The 17533-nt window shown below is 33.9% G+C and overlaps 1 long non-coding RNA gene across 2 annotated transcripts in view; it reads right to left on the bottom strand.

The window, feature by feature from the left end:
- Positions 1 to 17533, bottom strand: part of LOC140599693 (uncharacterized) — a 279725-nt gene that overhangs the window by 204635 nt on the left and 57557 nt on the right. The window lies entirely within an intron of this gene.

The following is a 17533-nucleotide window of genomic DNA, read 5'->3' as shown; positions in this document are numbered from 1 at the left end:
AAGATTGAGCCTTTGACCTCTGTCTCTTTACAGCAAGCAGGAATTTCTATTGGGAAATCATCTTGGTTGTGATTCTACATTCCAGCCCATTTCCATGCAGATCACCTTACCCCCAGGTCAAGCTTAAATTTAATCAAATAGTAATTCTCCTCACTAAATATTAGATATTCCCTTTTTTAAAAAAGTCAATGCTCTTTCTTCTCCTAAATTAAAATTTCAAGACAAAATTACAGGGTCAAGAAAGAACAGGAGCAGATCAGAGGTCAAATGAATAACTTCTTTAACATACAATTAGAAAAATTAAAAAGCTCTAGTCAATTTAGTTAAGAAAACATTGTTGGGTGCCTACTTTTTGTCAGGTACTTTGTTTGGACATGACTTGCAAAAATGCTTTTGCTTATGGACATTAAACATCTTGCCTAGGTGTTCTTTTACATCATAAGATACAGGACTGAGTATCATAATTTTTCTATTTATTTTTTTGTAGCTTAAAAACTGGTAATCTCAGTTATCTGACTTAACAGAGTTAAACCAATTTTAACAATTCCCTTACAGAAAGTGATTGTGAAAATGAGCAGTTTTCCACAATATCAGGGAGAGATTCAGCTGGGAAGCTTCTGCTACATTAATAGAATTTATATAATTCAATTTTACTGCCATTAATAGGTTTAATCTGAAAGGTTTTACTAAATATTATTTCCTTTCAAAGAAGTTGTTTCTGTTAAAAATAAGTTATAGAACTCAAAAATTATCAGTATCTCTTCCTTTCATCTGTATTCATTATTTTTAGTCTCTTTAGACCTGCGTCCTACTAATATTTTATATATATATAATATATAATAATTATAGTAATTATAATAGTAGTAATAATAATAATAGTAATAATAATAATTATAGTAATATAGTAATTATCTTATTTATACCTTATTTGGTAGTCAGTCTCTACAGTTAAAAGGAATATATATAATCTCCCAACCTGGAACAATTGTAGGTGAGGTTATTGTTTTATGGATAGATGATAGATAGGTAGATAGATAGATAGATAGATTTTAACTGTACAGACTGCCTACCAAGTGAGGTAATTAAAGGCATAGATTCCTTTTAAGGAAGGGATGTTTTCCACTTGAAAAAATGTCTTCTGTGGCAAAGTGTTTTCTCTGAGTAACAGAAGGCAATCTCACAGAAGCTTTACCTAGGACTCTCAGTAACAGAAGATCTCCAATGGTGTTTTGTCAAGAAAACTGGGGCATAATGAGAGTAATAGAATAAAAGCTTAAGTTTGAACATATCCCAATCTGCCAGTTCTCTGTTAGGGAAGCATCTGTTAGCAACCTTTCATCATCCCCACCCTCTGTATCAGTCAGATTGAGTCCTGCTGTCTGAAGTTGTAGGTGGCCTCTTAGGTTAATTCAGATTCATCATGGGTATCTCTGTTCTTTTTTTGAAACTACTTGTATAAGTAGGCCAGGATAGTGAGTAAAGGAGAAAACAAACAAACAAACTTCTGTTATAGTTTGATTCTCATTCCCAAACACACAGTCATGGCCTTATTCTTAAAAAAGACAGGCGGATCTTGTATGGCACCCCACTTAGGAAAATGACCACTTGACACTAGTTGGAGAAGTGACAAATCTCGAAGGTTTTACAAATAACAAATCAAGATTTTTCTTAAAGCTGGATTTTTATTCCTATTGGAGGCACACTGAAAAACAGTACCATGGTGTGCAGGGTTATTAACCAAGTGCATCCAACTGCCAGAAAGTTGAAATCTCACCTCATCGTTTGCAGCCATTAGGACTTCCGGCAACCCTTGGCTGTTTTAAGTGCGGACAGAATGGAGCTGCACAGCTAGCCTCTCTACATGGGGCGAGCAAAGGGCTGTGTGGAGGTAGAGTGCAGAATATAGTGCTTCAGGAAATAAGCTCTAGTTCTAGCTCTGCTTTGTGGAATCAACATCTCATTTACATGTAAAATCAAACACCATGAATGAATTAGATGATCAGAGAACAAAAACACTGGAGATTCATGAGCAATGTCAATGACGAAGAAATGTATTACTAGAGACAGTTTATAAATTTGTTATTTGTGGAATTAATTTTGGAATATATGTATAAGATGCATAACAATTAAAGAGAAGATTTTAAACACAGTAGACATGTATCATATTCCTCAGTTTTGCTCTGCAAAACTCAACCCCAAAATATAACTGGCATGTCTTTCTTATGTCTACAGGAGGACTGGGAGGACTGGGTTATCTCTGCTTCTGTCTACAGTTTGGGGATGGGCATCTTCTTATCTGAGGCATCTTCTCTTCGCAGAGGATGGAAGCACCTAGATGAGTAGTTACAAATGAGAGATGCCACTTGAAGCTTTGGCTTGGGACTGGCTTATCATCACTTTTTTTGTTTAAATAAAATTTTGGTTATTATTGAAATATTGTTTACAGACAATGATGACATTAATTTAATCATTAATCATTTAATCATTAATTAATTTAATCATTAATTTCAGGTGTACAATGTAGTGATTCAACAATTCTATGTATTACTCAATGCTTAACTTGATAAATGTTGTCACCAACTGTCACCATACAACAGTATTATAATATTATTGACTGTAGTTTTCATCTCTGTGTTTTACTTATTTTAAAATTGAAAGTCTGTACCTATTAATCCCTCTCTTAATGTCCTTATTGCCCATCCCCTCACATCCCTTCTGGAAACCACCAGTTTATTCTTTGTAGTTATGAGTCTTTGTTTTTTATTTTTTGTTTATTTTTTGCTTGTTTGTTCATTTGTTTTGTTTTTTAGATTCCACATATAAGTGAAATCATATGGTATTTGTTTCTCTGTCTGACTTATTTCACGTAGTATAATGCCCTCTAGGTCCTTCCGTGTTGTTGCAAGATCTCTCTTTTTTTTTTTTTTTTTGGCTGAGTAATGTTCCATTGTATATATTTATTACATGTCTTCTTTATCCATTCATCTATAAAGGGACATTTAGGTTGCATCCATAGCTCAGCTATGGTAAATAATGTTGCAATAAACATAGGGGTGCAATATATCTTTTGAAATTAGTTTTTTTTTTCATTTTCTTTGAGTAGATAGTCAGTAGAATTACTGGATCACCAGCTATTTTTATTTTAATTTTTTGAGCACTCTCCATACTGTTTTCCATAGTGGTTGCACCAATTTATATTTCCACCAATGGTGCATGAGGGAGTGTCTTCTCAGGCAAGGTAAACAAAAGCAAAAATCAACTATTAGGAATATATTCAACGGAAAAACTTTTGCACAGTGAAGGAAACCATCAACAAAATGAAAATGCAACCTACTGAATGGCAGGAGATATTTGCAAATAATATGCTTGAAAGGGGGCTAATATCCAAAATGTATAAAGAACTCATACAACTCAACACGAAAGAAACAAAAAAATCAGATTTAAAAAAAATGGGCAGAGGACTTGAATAGACATTCTTCCAAAGAAGACATACAAATGGCCAACAGACACATGAAAAGATGCTCAACATAACTAATCATCAGGGAAACACAAGTCAAAACTACAGTGAAATATCACTTCATACCAGTCAGAATGGCTAGTATCAAAACTACAATCATGTCTTTCCACATTCCTCTGGCCAAGTCCAGCTCCAATTCCATAGAAATGTTTGCTTCTTTATGGAGATGGGGGAAGGAGAATGACTATTTTCCGAACAAAGCTTATTCAACATCTTTTTCTCCCCCTCTTAATTTAGAAAATATCAGTAATTAAGAATGACAAAAATAAAAATTACTGGTTAAACTATCATCCAGAGATCATCAGTAATAATCTTTGATATCCATTCTTCCTGTCTTTCCTTTCTGGGCAGAGTGAAGTGAGTGGAAGGTATTAGTCAAGGGATCATGGGAGAGACAAAGCAAAGAGCCATTGCCTTTCCCACAGTGTAGTGGAGTGTTAATTGACATGCTTTGTTTCTGTGGCTATCTCACTTTGAGTGGCTACAGAATGGTGGCTGTATTAGTTAGCTTCTATGAGCCCCAGCTTTAATCTGTATAATGGGGCTAACAACTGTGTCTACCTCATGTGTAGGTGTGAAGATTAAATGAGTTATTAAATGTAGATAGAACTTGCAACATGACAAATGCCCAGGAAAAATTAGCCACTATCCATAAATACAATGTAGTAGGGTTTTATCTTTCAATACTGGCCTATTTATTTTCTATTCATTATCTATACTTTGTTTTCTCACTGGCAACCCAAGGGTCTCTCTTTTCTAGCCTAAAGCATAAATAAACAATTCAAACAGAATACTGGCAATAATGCAAGAAAGAAAGATTTGGATGCTTGCTAACAGAATGTCAAGAGCCTCCCAGAGGCTCTCAAAGCCTGCATCAATGGTTTGATAAAAATATAGTTATAGTACTCTTTTAAATATCCAGTGAAATTTAAATAACCAAAATGATTCTAAACAATACATCAACAATTTCTTCCTGAACATTAAGGAATTTTATGACTTTTGCTTTATTCTCCCTTGAATCATATTTCAGTTCTATTTTAACCATAAAATTTTACCTCAATATAAACTATTTTTTGTTCTTGAAAGACTTTTATTGATAATCCCACCATTATTCTTTGTAAAGAAAAGATATGTATGGTAAGAGCAAAATTTCTTTGAAGGGTTATAAACATTCAAAAATTTTTTCAAGCTGAAGTTATTAGTAATATTACTGTGCATCATAAATATAGTATTAAATCTCTACATCATTATTGAAATGAAAAGAAAATTTTAATGTTTATTATTGAGATTAGTGACTTTTTTTCAATTAGCTTTTGTCTCTGAATGCATAAGAAATTACTAGCGTGGACAGAGTTTTGCATAAATTATATTCTGATTTGTTTTGTTTTATAGATGTGAATAGAAAAAAAATTATTTTCACAGAAATCAGTATAGGGGAGCAGACAGAAGTTTTATTTCTTTTTCATAGATGTGTCACTTAAATCCTTAAATGCCAGAAGTCACAGTGATCTATTATCAAAAATTATTTTTAATTATAGACTGTTTCACACATCTTTGAAGGCCAACATGACAATGATATATCACCAAAAATTATTTTTAGCCATTGTTAATTAAGTCTTATTTCAAATTGGCAAAAGCAAAGAATTGGAAACCACCTAGCTTGGATTTGATTTGAAACATGATTTGTTACTTGTCATTATAGTCCATACTTTCTCAGTATTTGGGATGTATTCAAAAACAATTTATAAACACATACCAAATGACTATAAATTCTATCTGTTACTCTTTAATTTAGAAGAATCTTATTTACTCCAACACACACACAAAAGGGATAGGAAAAAATAAAACATATTACTGTATTCTTTCTAATATAATTTTTTTTATTTTTTAAAGATTAATTAAGTAATTAATTAATTAATTTATTTATTATTATAGACATAGAGAGGAGAGAGAGAGAGAGAGAGAGGCAGAAACACAGGAGGAGGGAGAGAGGCAGAAACACAGGAGGAGGGAGAAGCAGGCTCCATGCACCGGGAGCCCGACGTGGGATTCGATCCCGGGTTTCCAGGATCGCGCCCTGGGCCAAAGGCAGGCGCTAAACCGCTGAGCCACCCAGGGATCCCCCTAATATAATATTTTTGTATTAAATTCTTTTTATCTTATTATATGCTTTAAATATATTTTTATCAATGCCTTGGCATTGTAGAATTGACACATTAAATTTATGGAGACTGTCCTACAAACTGATCACCATAGTATCCCCAAGCTAATCAGACTTACATTGTCAGAAAAATTTTGCCTTCATGTTTCAATTCAAGCAAATGTATCAATTCACTTTTCAAGTGTGAGTATCAAAAGCTTAGAGGAAATAAATTATAGAGAGACTTCCATAAGCAGTCATAAGGATTAAAATGATGTCAATCATGAGTAATTAATGTGCGATGAAAACAATGTAATAAATCAGTAAACCATTGCCTATTATTTAACTTGTAAAAATGTAGTGAAATGTTTAGCTAAAACTGTAAGTTCTTTCTAAAGTGGGAGGAATAGGATTAGATTTGAAGATCCTTTAGTATACATATGAGGATTTATCAATAAGCTATTGATACAGTATGGTTGCAAAACAATCAACCACATAACATTAGTGTCTTATAACAATAAACATTTATTTCTTACATTTATTTCTAGTATCCGCTGATCTAGGCTAGCCTGGACTGGGTGGCTCTTCTTAGGAAGGCTCCTTAATTTGTTTGGGAGTAGGCTGATCTAGGCTGGGTTCAGAGGCGTGGCCCAGCTTTTTTGCACGTCATTCAACTGTTTCTTCTAAGATGAGCAGGTTAGCCTGGGCATGTCTTTCACAAGGTGATGGCAGAAGCAAGAAGGAGCAAGTGTTTTCAAGAGCTTCAGCTTCTTATTATGGCTTAGTGTAGAAATTGGCTTATTGGTTTCTCATTCTGTTGGCCACAGCAGGTCACAAAGTGAAAACTGAGGAGTGGGAAATCATGCTGGGTCCTAGAGAAAAGTATTCAGCCCAGCTGCATGGCTAGGAATCTGAATATGGGGAGGAATGGAGAATGGGGGAAATAATTCAGCCCACCACTGTGTGCACAATAAACTTTGGACTTCGGCTTTTAGAAATAATTCAATGTGAACCAAATATAAATATCAGAGTTCATTAAGTTCATTAGTTACCATGATCAAACATTTCCTGTAGGCTAAAAAAGGGAAAAAGGGAAAAAGAGAAAAACACATATTGCCAAAATATAATCCATCTGGCAACTGGCATGTAGTTAATATTTTTTTTGATAGTAGGAGATAGAAAATATTCAACATTTTATAACATGAAATAAAATCAAGATCACCAGTAATTGGTATAAATATGTCCTTTTTACAAAATAGTTTGAAATATCTTACTGAATAAGGTATGCCAAATTTGAAGTAAGTTACATTAAAGCTTTACCTCTGAATTTTAATTTTAATTGAAAAAATTGGGTGATCTGAAAATTTTTCCGGTTACAGTTAAAAGGTCAGTATTGCTCACTTGTATTATTTCAGTTATTTGAAAGCTACTTTATTTCACACTAAATAACATATCTTAGGGATGACATTGGAAAGAGAGTAGAAAAAAAAACTGTTTACATTTAAGAAAGTGTTGTTTTGTACTTTTCTTACTGATGGCCACTTACTTTGCTTTGCTCACAAAGGATGTGACGTATCCTTTGATACTGGTGGAGGAATAAGAAGCAAGTTCTTAAATATCTGCCTTTACTGCACACACCCAGTCTATCATGTATCTGCATTCTGAACCTCCCAATACAGGTCAAAATACCTATTTCTTACAGAAACACATGTAAGAGAACAAGGACTGGATGGATCGGAACTTTAAAATGCAGTTTAAAAATGATCAAGCATATCTCCATCCCTTGTATTTTTATGTTTCTTTACTCAAATTAATTCTGTGATTTTTTCCCTCCTACATGAATTTTATGATCATTTTGTCAAGTTCAAGCAATATCTTTTAAGATTTGACTTGAAATGTCTTTAGATATGTAGATTTAGATAGAGGCACCTATCAGGACTTTGTCATATTGTTTTCCTTTTTAGGATTATGACATCCACATAATTTATTTATGTGTTAAAGAGTCATTAATAGTCACAAGCTAAACTTTGTCTCCTTCCCAGAAGTTCTTCATATTTCCTTCTTATGCCATTATTTGATATTCCTATTTCTACCCTTGGGAATTAAAATTGTTTTAAATTATAATTACAGATTCTTTTTCTTAATAGGAAAGAATCTCAGAACACATATTGTCTAGGTTGTTAGTATTTAAATGGAAGGCCTCAGGATTTTTACATTTAAGGAATATTAATGTTTAATAAAGTAAATATTAATTATGCTTTTGAAATGCATATGTTTTATCTTTATTTAGCAATGTAGGCATTTTTAAACAACATTCAAACTTTTAAAATTATCCCCTGCTAAATTTTCAGTATCTGTAGCTTGAAAGATACCTGCTTTCTACTTATTATTGTTGGTTGCAATGAACCATTCAGAATTTCAAAGATCTAAGCCTATTCTCTAAATTAATTATATAGACACAATTGGGTATGTTTGGCTAGTTGCTGTCTCACTGAAGTATAATTGCCTTTGTCCATCCTTATAAAAATATTTTTAGCAATTCACAATAAGAAAAAAGTTGTTCTCAGGATCCCTGGGTGGTGCAGCAGTTTGGTGCCTGCCTTTGGCCCAGGGCGCGATCCTGGAGACCGGGGATCGAATCCCACGTCGGGCTCCCGGTGCATGGAGCCTGTTTCTCCCTCTGCCTATGTCTCTGCCTCTCTTTCTCTCTCTCTCTCTCTCTGTGTGTGTGAGACTATCATAAATAAATAAAAAATTAAAAAAAATAAAAAGAAAAAAATTGTTCTCAATAAGCTTTCATTAGAAATGTCCAAGGAATATAGAAAAAGTTTGTTTTGTTAATTTCCTTTCAAGATTTCTCTTCTGCAACTACAGTAAAATATGTGTCACAGGAATAGATTTTGATGTACCTCAAAACGTCAGATTTATAACCTTTGGTTAGAATAGGTGAAATTTATATATTTGATGTGGATCTAAGTATAAGAACATATGGGCGAATTAAGCAACTGACATGCAGAGATACAAAGGACAAAATTTTTCTTTAATTTTCTTACAGAAAAAATGTGTTGTTTTAAATTATTTTTAGTTCAAAGATTGATGGAATCAGCAGTTGTTCAAAAAGTATTGTCAATCCTTCTCTAAAGTCAACCACAATAATACAACAAAAAGAAATATCACCCATTACCAGTGTTATTAGCGGTCACCTTATTCAGTGCCCACTGGAAATTGATGGCCAAAATAGAGAATGACTCCTTTAATTTTCTCACATTCCTCTTGAAAGTCAAAAGAACGAATGGACTATTTTCAAAAGATGGGAATAGGCAATTTATCTTTGTTCATACTGGACAAACTATGTCTGCTCATCAGCACCTGTACATGAAGTAAATAGAAATAAAGAGTGTCCAGGGTGGAGGTAATGGGGGAAAAAATGACATTGTTTGGGGCGGGGGGGGGGCGGGGATAACAAGATTTAATAAAAGATGACAGAATATTACAGATAAAATATTTTAAAAGAGGAATCATAATAAGACTGAGAAGTAAAATTAAAGGAAACAGTACAAGAAGAATGGAATAAATGGACATGCTGCAATGAACCAGAGACAAATATCATTCCTAATAAAAAGAGGGAACATGTGGAACTCAAAAAAAAAAGAAATAGGGGCACCTGTGTGGCTCGGTTGGTTAAGTGTCTGCCTTTGGCCTAATTCATGATCCAGGGGTCCTGGGTTCATGGTCCTGGGATGGAGCCCTGCTCAGTGGGGAGCCTGCTTCTCCCTCTCCCTCTGCCCTGACCCCGACCCCATTAATGCTCTCGCTCACTATGTCTCTCTCTCAAATAAATAAAATCCTTTTATTTATTTTTTAAAATCCTTTTAAAAAAGAAATAGAGTATTACAACAGTTTAAAATCCAGAACCTCTAATGTTATTGGATTATAACCCATAAATAAGTCTAGGAGTTTATACTGATATAAATGGAATAAACAAATCAATGAGAAGAAACAGATTTTTCTTATTGAAAATCTCCAATTAATAAATGTAGGAAGAATAAAGGAAAAACAAAATTAGCATTGGACAGATATAATAATAATAATAATAATAATAATAATAATAATAGTTGCAGGTATGATCCATCAATGGATGCTAAAATTAGTGAGTGAAACTTTGAGGGGGAATTGAATATTTGCATGCTTGCAAATATTTTCCCCAAGATATTTAGTAACTTCAAGTGGGCAAAGAGTAACTTACATTAGAAAAACTCAAGATCAACAGACAGAACCTTAGTCAAATGATCACTAGGAATATCACTAATAATTAGACACTGACATGACATGCCCGCTGATATGCACTGAGAAGGGCAAAAAAATCACTTCTGTGTTTTAGCATGTATAACCTCATGCAAAGAACATAAAAAAAATGAGGGATATTCTATAAATTAAGTAACTGATGCACTTTAAAAGTGTCAAGATCTTGAAAGGTGAAGACTAAAGGATAGTCACAGATTGGACAAAGGAGACAGGACAAGTAAACATAGTGTGGAATCTTGAACCAGAATTTGAGGAGAAAAAGTTAATTAGGGGGAAACCTGGTGAAGTTTGAATAAAGTCTGTATTTTAATTAATAGTAGTATGCCTATGTTTATTTCCTGGTTCTGATCATTTTGCTGTGATTATGTGGGATGTTAACATTAGGGGGTGCTGGGTGAAGGCCATATGGAAGCTACTATTTTGCAGCTTTTCTGTAAATTCAAAGTTATTTTAAATAGAAGTTAAAAAAAAAAAACTCTGGACCTTAAGCAAAAACTTTAGACAAAACTTCTATTGTAGGAATGATGTACTGATACATTATTCATGTTTGGTTTTTGCTGTGTTTTGCTATATCAGGTGGTGTTTATTCTTTAGTATTTGTGATTATGCTCCCTTTCCTCAAGAGTGATTGCAGGGCACTGGCATTCTCAGGTCCAATCAAGATTCTGAATTTCAGATTCGGTAATGTGGCAAAGGACATAGAAAAGCAGCAACCTCCTGGTGACTCTATAAACTTGGGTAAGTATTAAACCAGTAGCAATCATACATAATAGGCTCATGTGAAGGGCACTTGCCTCTTCTCCTGGTACCAGGTGATTCTGGATCCCTATGTAATGATGGAGGTAAGGAAAGGGTAAATTTATTTACATTCCCATCAAATGTCTGAATAGAGGTTCAAATCAAATTACACTGATTTAAAGAAAATAATAATACATTTCTTGTGCCTTCAAGATTGTGGATTAAGATATATACTCACTATCCCTCCTAAATCTTCTGTTAATTATTAAATAAATAAAATTATGATAAAGAAATGTAGTTTTCTTTTTTTTGGACTAACATATAAACCACAAGTTCTCTGATTTGTAATGCTATTTCCAAATCCCTCTGCTCCAGACTTTGGAAAAGTCCCATTTAAAAAAAGAAAAAAATATTTATTTATTTGAGGGGGATGCATAAGGAGGAGGGACAGAGAGAGAGGGAATGTGAATCTAAGCAGACTTCATGCTGAGCATGGAGTCTGACTTTGGGGGTCCAGGCAGGCTCGATCGCAGGATCTTGAGATCACAACCTGAGCCAAAACCAAGAGTCAGGTGCTTAACTGACTACACTACCCAGGTGCCCCCTTACTATTGATTAGTGGGCTCAGGTACCTCTAAAATACAGTATCTCCATGCATTTTTTTTCTTCTTTTGAGATTTGAAAGAATTGACAATTTTCATGATGAGTTGCCATTTCTGTGACGTTGAGGTTTAAATTTATGTACTTTATGGCAGTGGATTCACAGAAGACACCTGACAGACTCATCAAACAGGTCATGAAACATTTCAGTAACCACTTTCTCTGCTTAGCAACCAAATGAATATCTCCCTCTTGTTTGGTTTAGACAAGCAAGCGACTGTGAATTTGTAGAGAACTTTGATACTTAGTTGATTCTACTAAAGTTCAGAAAAGAAGTTCCCAGGGTTATACTCCATCACTAACCAATTTCTTTCTTTCCATGGTGTGTGAGTGCATTTCACTGAGGATAGAAGAGTTTGATAGATGGCTTATCCAGAAAATAAATAACACAGTGTTTGCCAATTGCTGCTGTCTTTTATGCCTGGGTAACCTAGATTTGCATTAGAACCCAGCCACAATTTAACAACATAATTTATGGTGCTTCTAAAAGATCTGCTTTTTTTTTTTTTTAATTCCCTGGTCTGATCATCCAAGTTCATTCTTATTGTCACATTAGTGACTTAGAGGTTTCTATCTCCCCCTTGAAATTATCAGTTTAAGAATTTATGGTTGTACCCAAAGTAAATATTCTTTCATTCAGCATAAATAGTTTATAATGACATTATCCTTGACTCATATGGCTTTTACTGGGCTTTGGAGCCAGACAAACTTTAACTGTGATTAGTACTTAGAAGCTATACTAAATAGGAGCTGTACGTTTGTCCTCTGAGATTTATAATTTAACACAATGGGTTAGAACATGGGTTGTCCATGACTTAAAAAAAAAAAAAAGGATTGAAAACTTGGCCACAATACTTTTTGGTAAGCAAATTAAGTTTGTAAATATATATAAGATTGTCAATTGGAATGAAAGCACAGTTATCTTAGAATGATACCGTTAAAAGCTTGAGTTATCTAACTCCTCTTCCTCAAATTTCATGGTCTCCAAGCATGTCCATGATTTTCATGTTGATCTGTCTTCAATTCTTTTTTAACTCATTCAACATATGGAACTAATAATCTAGCAAGAGATAATGTATTGGTTCTCCCCTACCTCAACACTTCATAACTATAATTTCTCTTGGTAAATAAATAAAATAGCAACAAATTATTTTTTCCAAAGTGCCGAAGAAGAGGGAGTATTGTTGTGAATATTTCCAGAATGTTTATCTGTTTGTCCATAATTTGGCTTTCTGAAGTCTGCCTCAGTGAAATATGAATCTGATCTAGCCACCCCTACATACTGAAAGAGGAAGTCTTTGGGGTTTTCAAAGCAATGACTGAGTCCCAGCCACCTTTACTTGAAATCATTATGCTGTATTACTTCCAAGTTTATTCTTTTATTGATTTGCTTGGAATAATATCTCTGTGTTATTTACCAGCTGTGTGATTTTAGGCAAGTTATCTAGACTTCGTTAAGCCAATTTTCCTTAATCCCAAATGAAGCTAGTAATTTGTACCTTGTAGACATGTTGTTTGGATTAATTATAATACTTAGAAAGTGTATGGTGCATTTCTCTGGGTGCATAATAAATAATGTGATAGTAAAAATAAAATATAAGAAGTTCAATATAATTAATGTTTTTATAACAAATCTATCACCTTTCACTGTGAAGACAAATCTAAGAGCATAGCCTCAAAAAAAAAACTGCATTAGTATATCCAAAATACATTTAAAAAAAAGATTTTATTTATTTATTCATGAAAGACACAGAGAGAGAGGCAGAGACATAGGCAGAGGGAGAAACAGGCTCCCTGTGGGGAACTTGATGCAGGACTTGATCCCAGGGCCCAGGGATCATGCCCTGAGCTGAATGAAGGCAGATTCTCAACCACTGAGCAGCCCAGGTGCCCATATCTGGAATACATCTTAATTTGCTTTATAGCAGTCATAGTCTCCAAACCTGAACACTGAAGACAATATTTTTGGTCATCTGGTCCAATCTCATCACAAATGAATCTCTACTAGAACTTTACCTGGATTGTTAAAAACCTTTTGGTGATTGAGAACAGGCCTCTTTATAAAACCCATTCCTTACTCTAATTTTGGGTCAACCTGTCCATGAAGATGAAATGTGTCTTTGTAACATCCATCTTTTAATTTTATTAGTCTTTAAGCAACAAATAATACAAATAATTCCTTTATAAAAACTCCTATCATGTTTCTGTTATTTTTTTCCACATTGAACATTAAAAATTTTCTTTGTTTTGTATTTTATAATTTATAAATTCTTTACCATCATTTTTATTTTTAAATTTAAATTCAATTAATTAACATAAAATGTATTATTAGTTTCAGAGGTAGAGTTCAGTACTTCATCAGTCTTATATAACACCCAGTGCTCATTACGTCATGTGCCCTCCTTAATGCCCATCACCCAGTTACCCCATCTTCCCAACCCCCTCCCCTCCAGCAACCCTCAGCTGGTTTCCAATTATTAAGAGTCTTTTATGGTTTGTCTTCCTCTCTGATTTTCTCTTGTTTTAGTTTTTCCTCTCTTCCCCTATGATCTCTGCTTTGTTTCTTAAATTCCACATACAAATGAGATCATATAATTGTCTTTCTCTGATTGACTTATTTTGCTTAGCATAATACCCTCTAGTTCCATCCACATCATTAAAATGGCAAGATTTCTTTTTTTTTTTTTTTTGATGGTTGAGTAGTATTCCATTGTGTATATATGCCATATCTTCTTTATCCATTCATCTGTGGATAGACAACATCTGGGCTCTTCCATAGTTTGGCTATTGTGGATATTACTGCTATAAACATTGGGGTGCAGGTGCCCCTTTGAATCACTACATTTGTATCTTTAGGGTAAATACCTAGTAGTGCAATTGCTGGATCATAGGGTAGTTCTGTTTTCAACTTTTTGAGAAACATTTATACTGTTTTCCAGAGTGGCTGCACCAGCTTGCATTCCCACCAATAGTTCTTCACCATCTTTTAAATGTAAGATGAACCATCTGCACTTGAATAGCCCACAAGTGGTCTAACATTGGCAGTGAACAATGGGAGAATGGGTCTATTACCTTCATTGATCCAAATACTGCCCTCCTATTCTTGTGGCTTAACAATAAATTAATGTGCATTACTATGTTTTAAGCATTCAGTTGCATTTTTTTTTGTTCAACGCTGAGCTTATAGACAACTAAGATCTTTTTTTAAAAAAATAATAATTGCTATCAGAGTAGACCTTCCCCAAGCACAGTATCTGAGTATGATATTTTTAATTCTGACTGCAGGCCTCCATATTCTTTTTAAAAATAATCTCCTTGACTTGTTTTTGCCCAATATAATATTTATTCCTTTTGGGCTTATTCAGACATAAGTATGATACTCATTATATTATCAAGGAATTCACAAATATTAAACTGAATAGGAATAGGAAAGATGATTTGAAAACCACCAAGCTGTACAATGGGCTTGACTTTAAAGAATTCATTGGTAACCCTCTAGTAGAAATTGGAAGAGAGGTAAAACATAAAATTCTTATACTGAAATTATTGGTAACTTTCTTATACATAGTTCATTTATTATAAAAGATTCAACAGGATGCATAGAATAATGAATTTAAAAACTTATGCTTGATTCATTAATGGTTCAAATTAAAATAGTTGAATGTATCCATGGTCTAGACTTAGCAACTTATCAAGCACTAGTGTCATTTACAAAATTCGAGTATATAAGTCAATAATAACTAATGTTTTTATTTTAAAGTTACCTGGCTCCACCACAGTAGCCTCCAAAATATTGACTAGTAGATTCAATTAAGCAATATGTTTAATCACAGCATAGTAACAGAAATCTGTTTACTACTAATTTATTACTAAATGCTCCCTAGGCTTCATTCCATGCAATAATTCTTAATATGTTAAACTATAAAATGAATGCAAATCCTATCCCAAACTGTACGGGCTCATTTGAAAAAAATTAAATTTCAAGCTAACTATATGCTCTAGCGGCTCCTTCTCTACATTAAATTTTGTTATCATTCTAAGGGAGCAGACTTCAAACAGTCTTAGACCACAGTTCAAGCACACCTTCTCTGTACATTAGCTCCTTACTCCATTAAACATCCTGGTCCTGTCATCATTCAGAACTGCTTCTCTCTGTCTCCTCTAAGCATTCCTTACCACCTGAAATCTTCCACTAACTTCTCCAATTCCATACACACTTTTAAGGCTTGGTTTATATGTTGGCTTATTAGATACACTTTTCTGGGGCCCAGAAAATCTCCTCTCTGGTTTCCTGTACTATTATGGCTAGTTACATTACTAAATCCATCATCTAATGTTTTGTCTTCTCTATTAGCTGCAACAATTTTGAAGGCAGAGATCCTGAGTCATTTATCTTTGCATCTCTATGGCATGATACAGTGCCCAACAAGTGAAAGGTGCTCAATGAATTTGAATGAATAAAAAGCAAAACGTGATGTTCGATGGTACAGATGAAATCAGAGGACTGAAGAAGTCAAAGAGAGAGAGAAATGAATTGTGAATGGTGTCATGTAGTACATGATATTTGAAATGGATCTTGAAAGTTAAACATGATTTGGAATGGCACCAGGATATAAGATGAAGGGATGGGGCATTTCAGAAGAGAGATTTAATAAACCATGACTAAAGATCAAAGAGTTTCACTGCAAGAATGCATCCAAAATTAAACTAATTAAGGAGAACCTAGTAGAATAAATGAGAACAAAATATTCTTTAACTTTTAACATGGATGTTAGGTTTCAAAGGATAATCAAGAGGACCTAATTAGCTGAGCAAAGGACGTCTTTGTGATTGAAAAAGAAACATTATCTTTTGAATTCAAGGAAGACACATGAGTAAGAATGTTAAATGAAAAAACTCCCTAGAAGAAAGGATTTTTTTTAAAAACTGCAAATAATATATTGTAAATATGAGTAGTATTAATTGTATTTTTGTGTTGGTGTACTGATGAATAGATACAATCATGTAAATGACTAAAAAATAATACAAATGTGAAGACATTAAAAACTGAGAAATGCTGGCCAATCAACAATTATTGAGCTACTTCTCTTTATATTACTGTGGAAGATACAACTGAAGCAGGAAGTAAGACCCTTTATCTTAAAAAGCTTAATATCCAATTAGTGAGTGACTCAGTCAGTTGAGCAACTGATTCTTGGTTTCAGTTCAGGTCATGATCTCGTGGTCATGATCTCAGGGTCATGAGTTCAAGCCAGAGGTCCATTTAGGCTCTGCAGTCAGCATGGAATCTGCTTCAGATTCTTTCCTTTCCCCGTTACTCCCTCCCTTCCTTCTCCCTTCCTCTCTCCTCCCCTCAATTGCACTCTCTTTCTCTAAATAAATCAATGAGATCTTTTTTTAAAAAAGCAGAGAAAAATAAAGAAATAGAAAGCAAAAATAATAGATTCTAACAAGTAAAAGCTAAAAATATGATTGTTTTTAAAAAGATATCCCAGGGAAGGCAGAAGTAAATCTAGATAGGAGTATTAGTTGGAAGGAAGGCATTTGATGTTTAAATGCTACCTTTAACAAAAGCATAGATGTTCTGTCAAGGATGAGAGATGCACAGAATGGCAAGGATGGCGGAAGAATTAAAGGGAGGGTCTGTGACTGCCTATTAGTCACTGTAGTGTTGAGAATCAGGGAAGAAGCTGGCAAGACTCAGATTATTTTAAACTAATGGGTAATATGAAGGTGCAGTACACTTTTGAAAAAAGAAACCACATGAAAAAAATAGCACCACTGTATAAGGGTGACTGGGCCATACATTTAATGACAATAAAAAAAATTCCATAAAGTATTATTAAATAGCTATTGCCTCATTTCTTTATTCCTGTTCCCTCTTCCCCATACATACCCATGTGTGCACACTTTTACACAGTCATATGGTTTTCAATCTTTTTGTGTTTTTAATTTGCTTTTCTTGTAATAGTTCTTACAAACCATTTGTGGATTTTACTCCCAGGTCTGTTTATCTCTGCTTCTACTCCTGTGATACTTAATGTCTTCTAAACTCCCAGTTGAGTAAGTGTCTCTAAATCTCCCTTCTGTTTTCATCTGCAGTGTTTAAATACCATCAAAAAGAACCACCAAATTCTGAATCTTCCAATAGGCCTTGCCATTTATTTATTCCT

Source organism: Vulpes vulpes, chromosome 7, assembly GCF_048418805.1.
Source record: "Vulpes vulpes isolate BD-2025 chromosome 7, VulVul3, whole genome shotgun sequence".
NCBI lineage: Eukaryota > Metazoa > Chordata > Mammalia > Carnivora > Canidae > Vulpes > Vulpes vulpes.
This window is presented reverse-complemented; position numbering and strand designations above follow the sequence as displayed.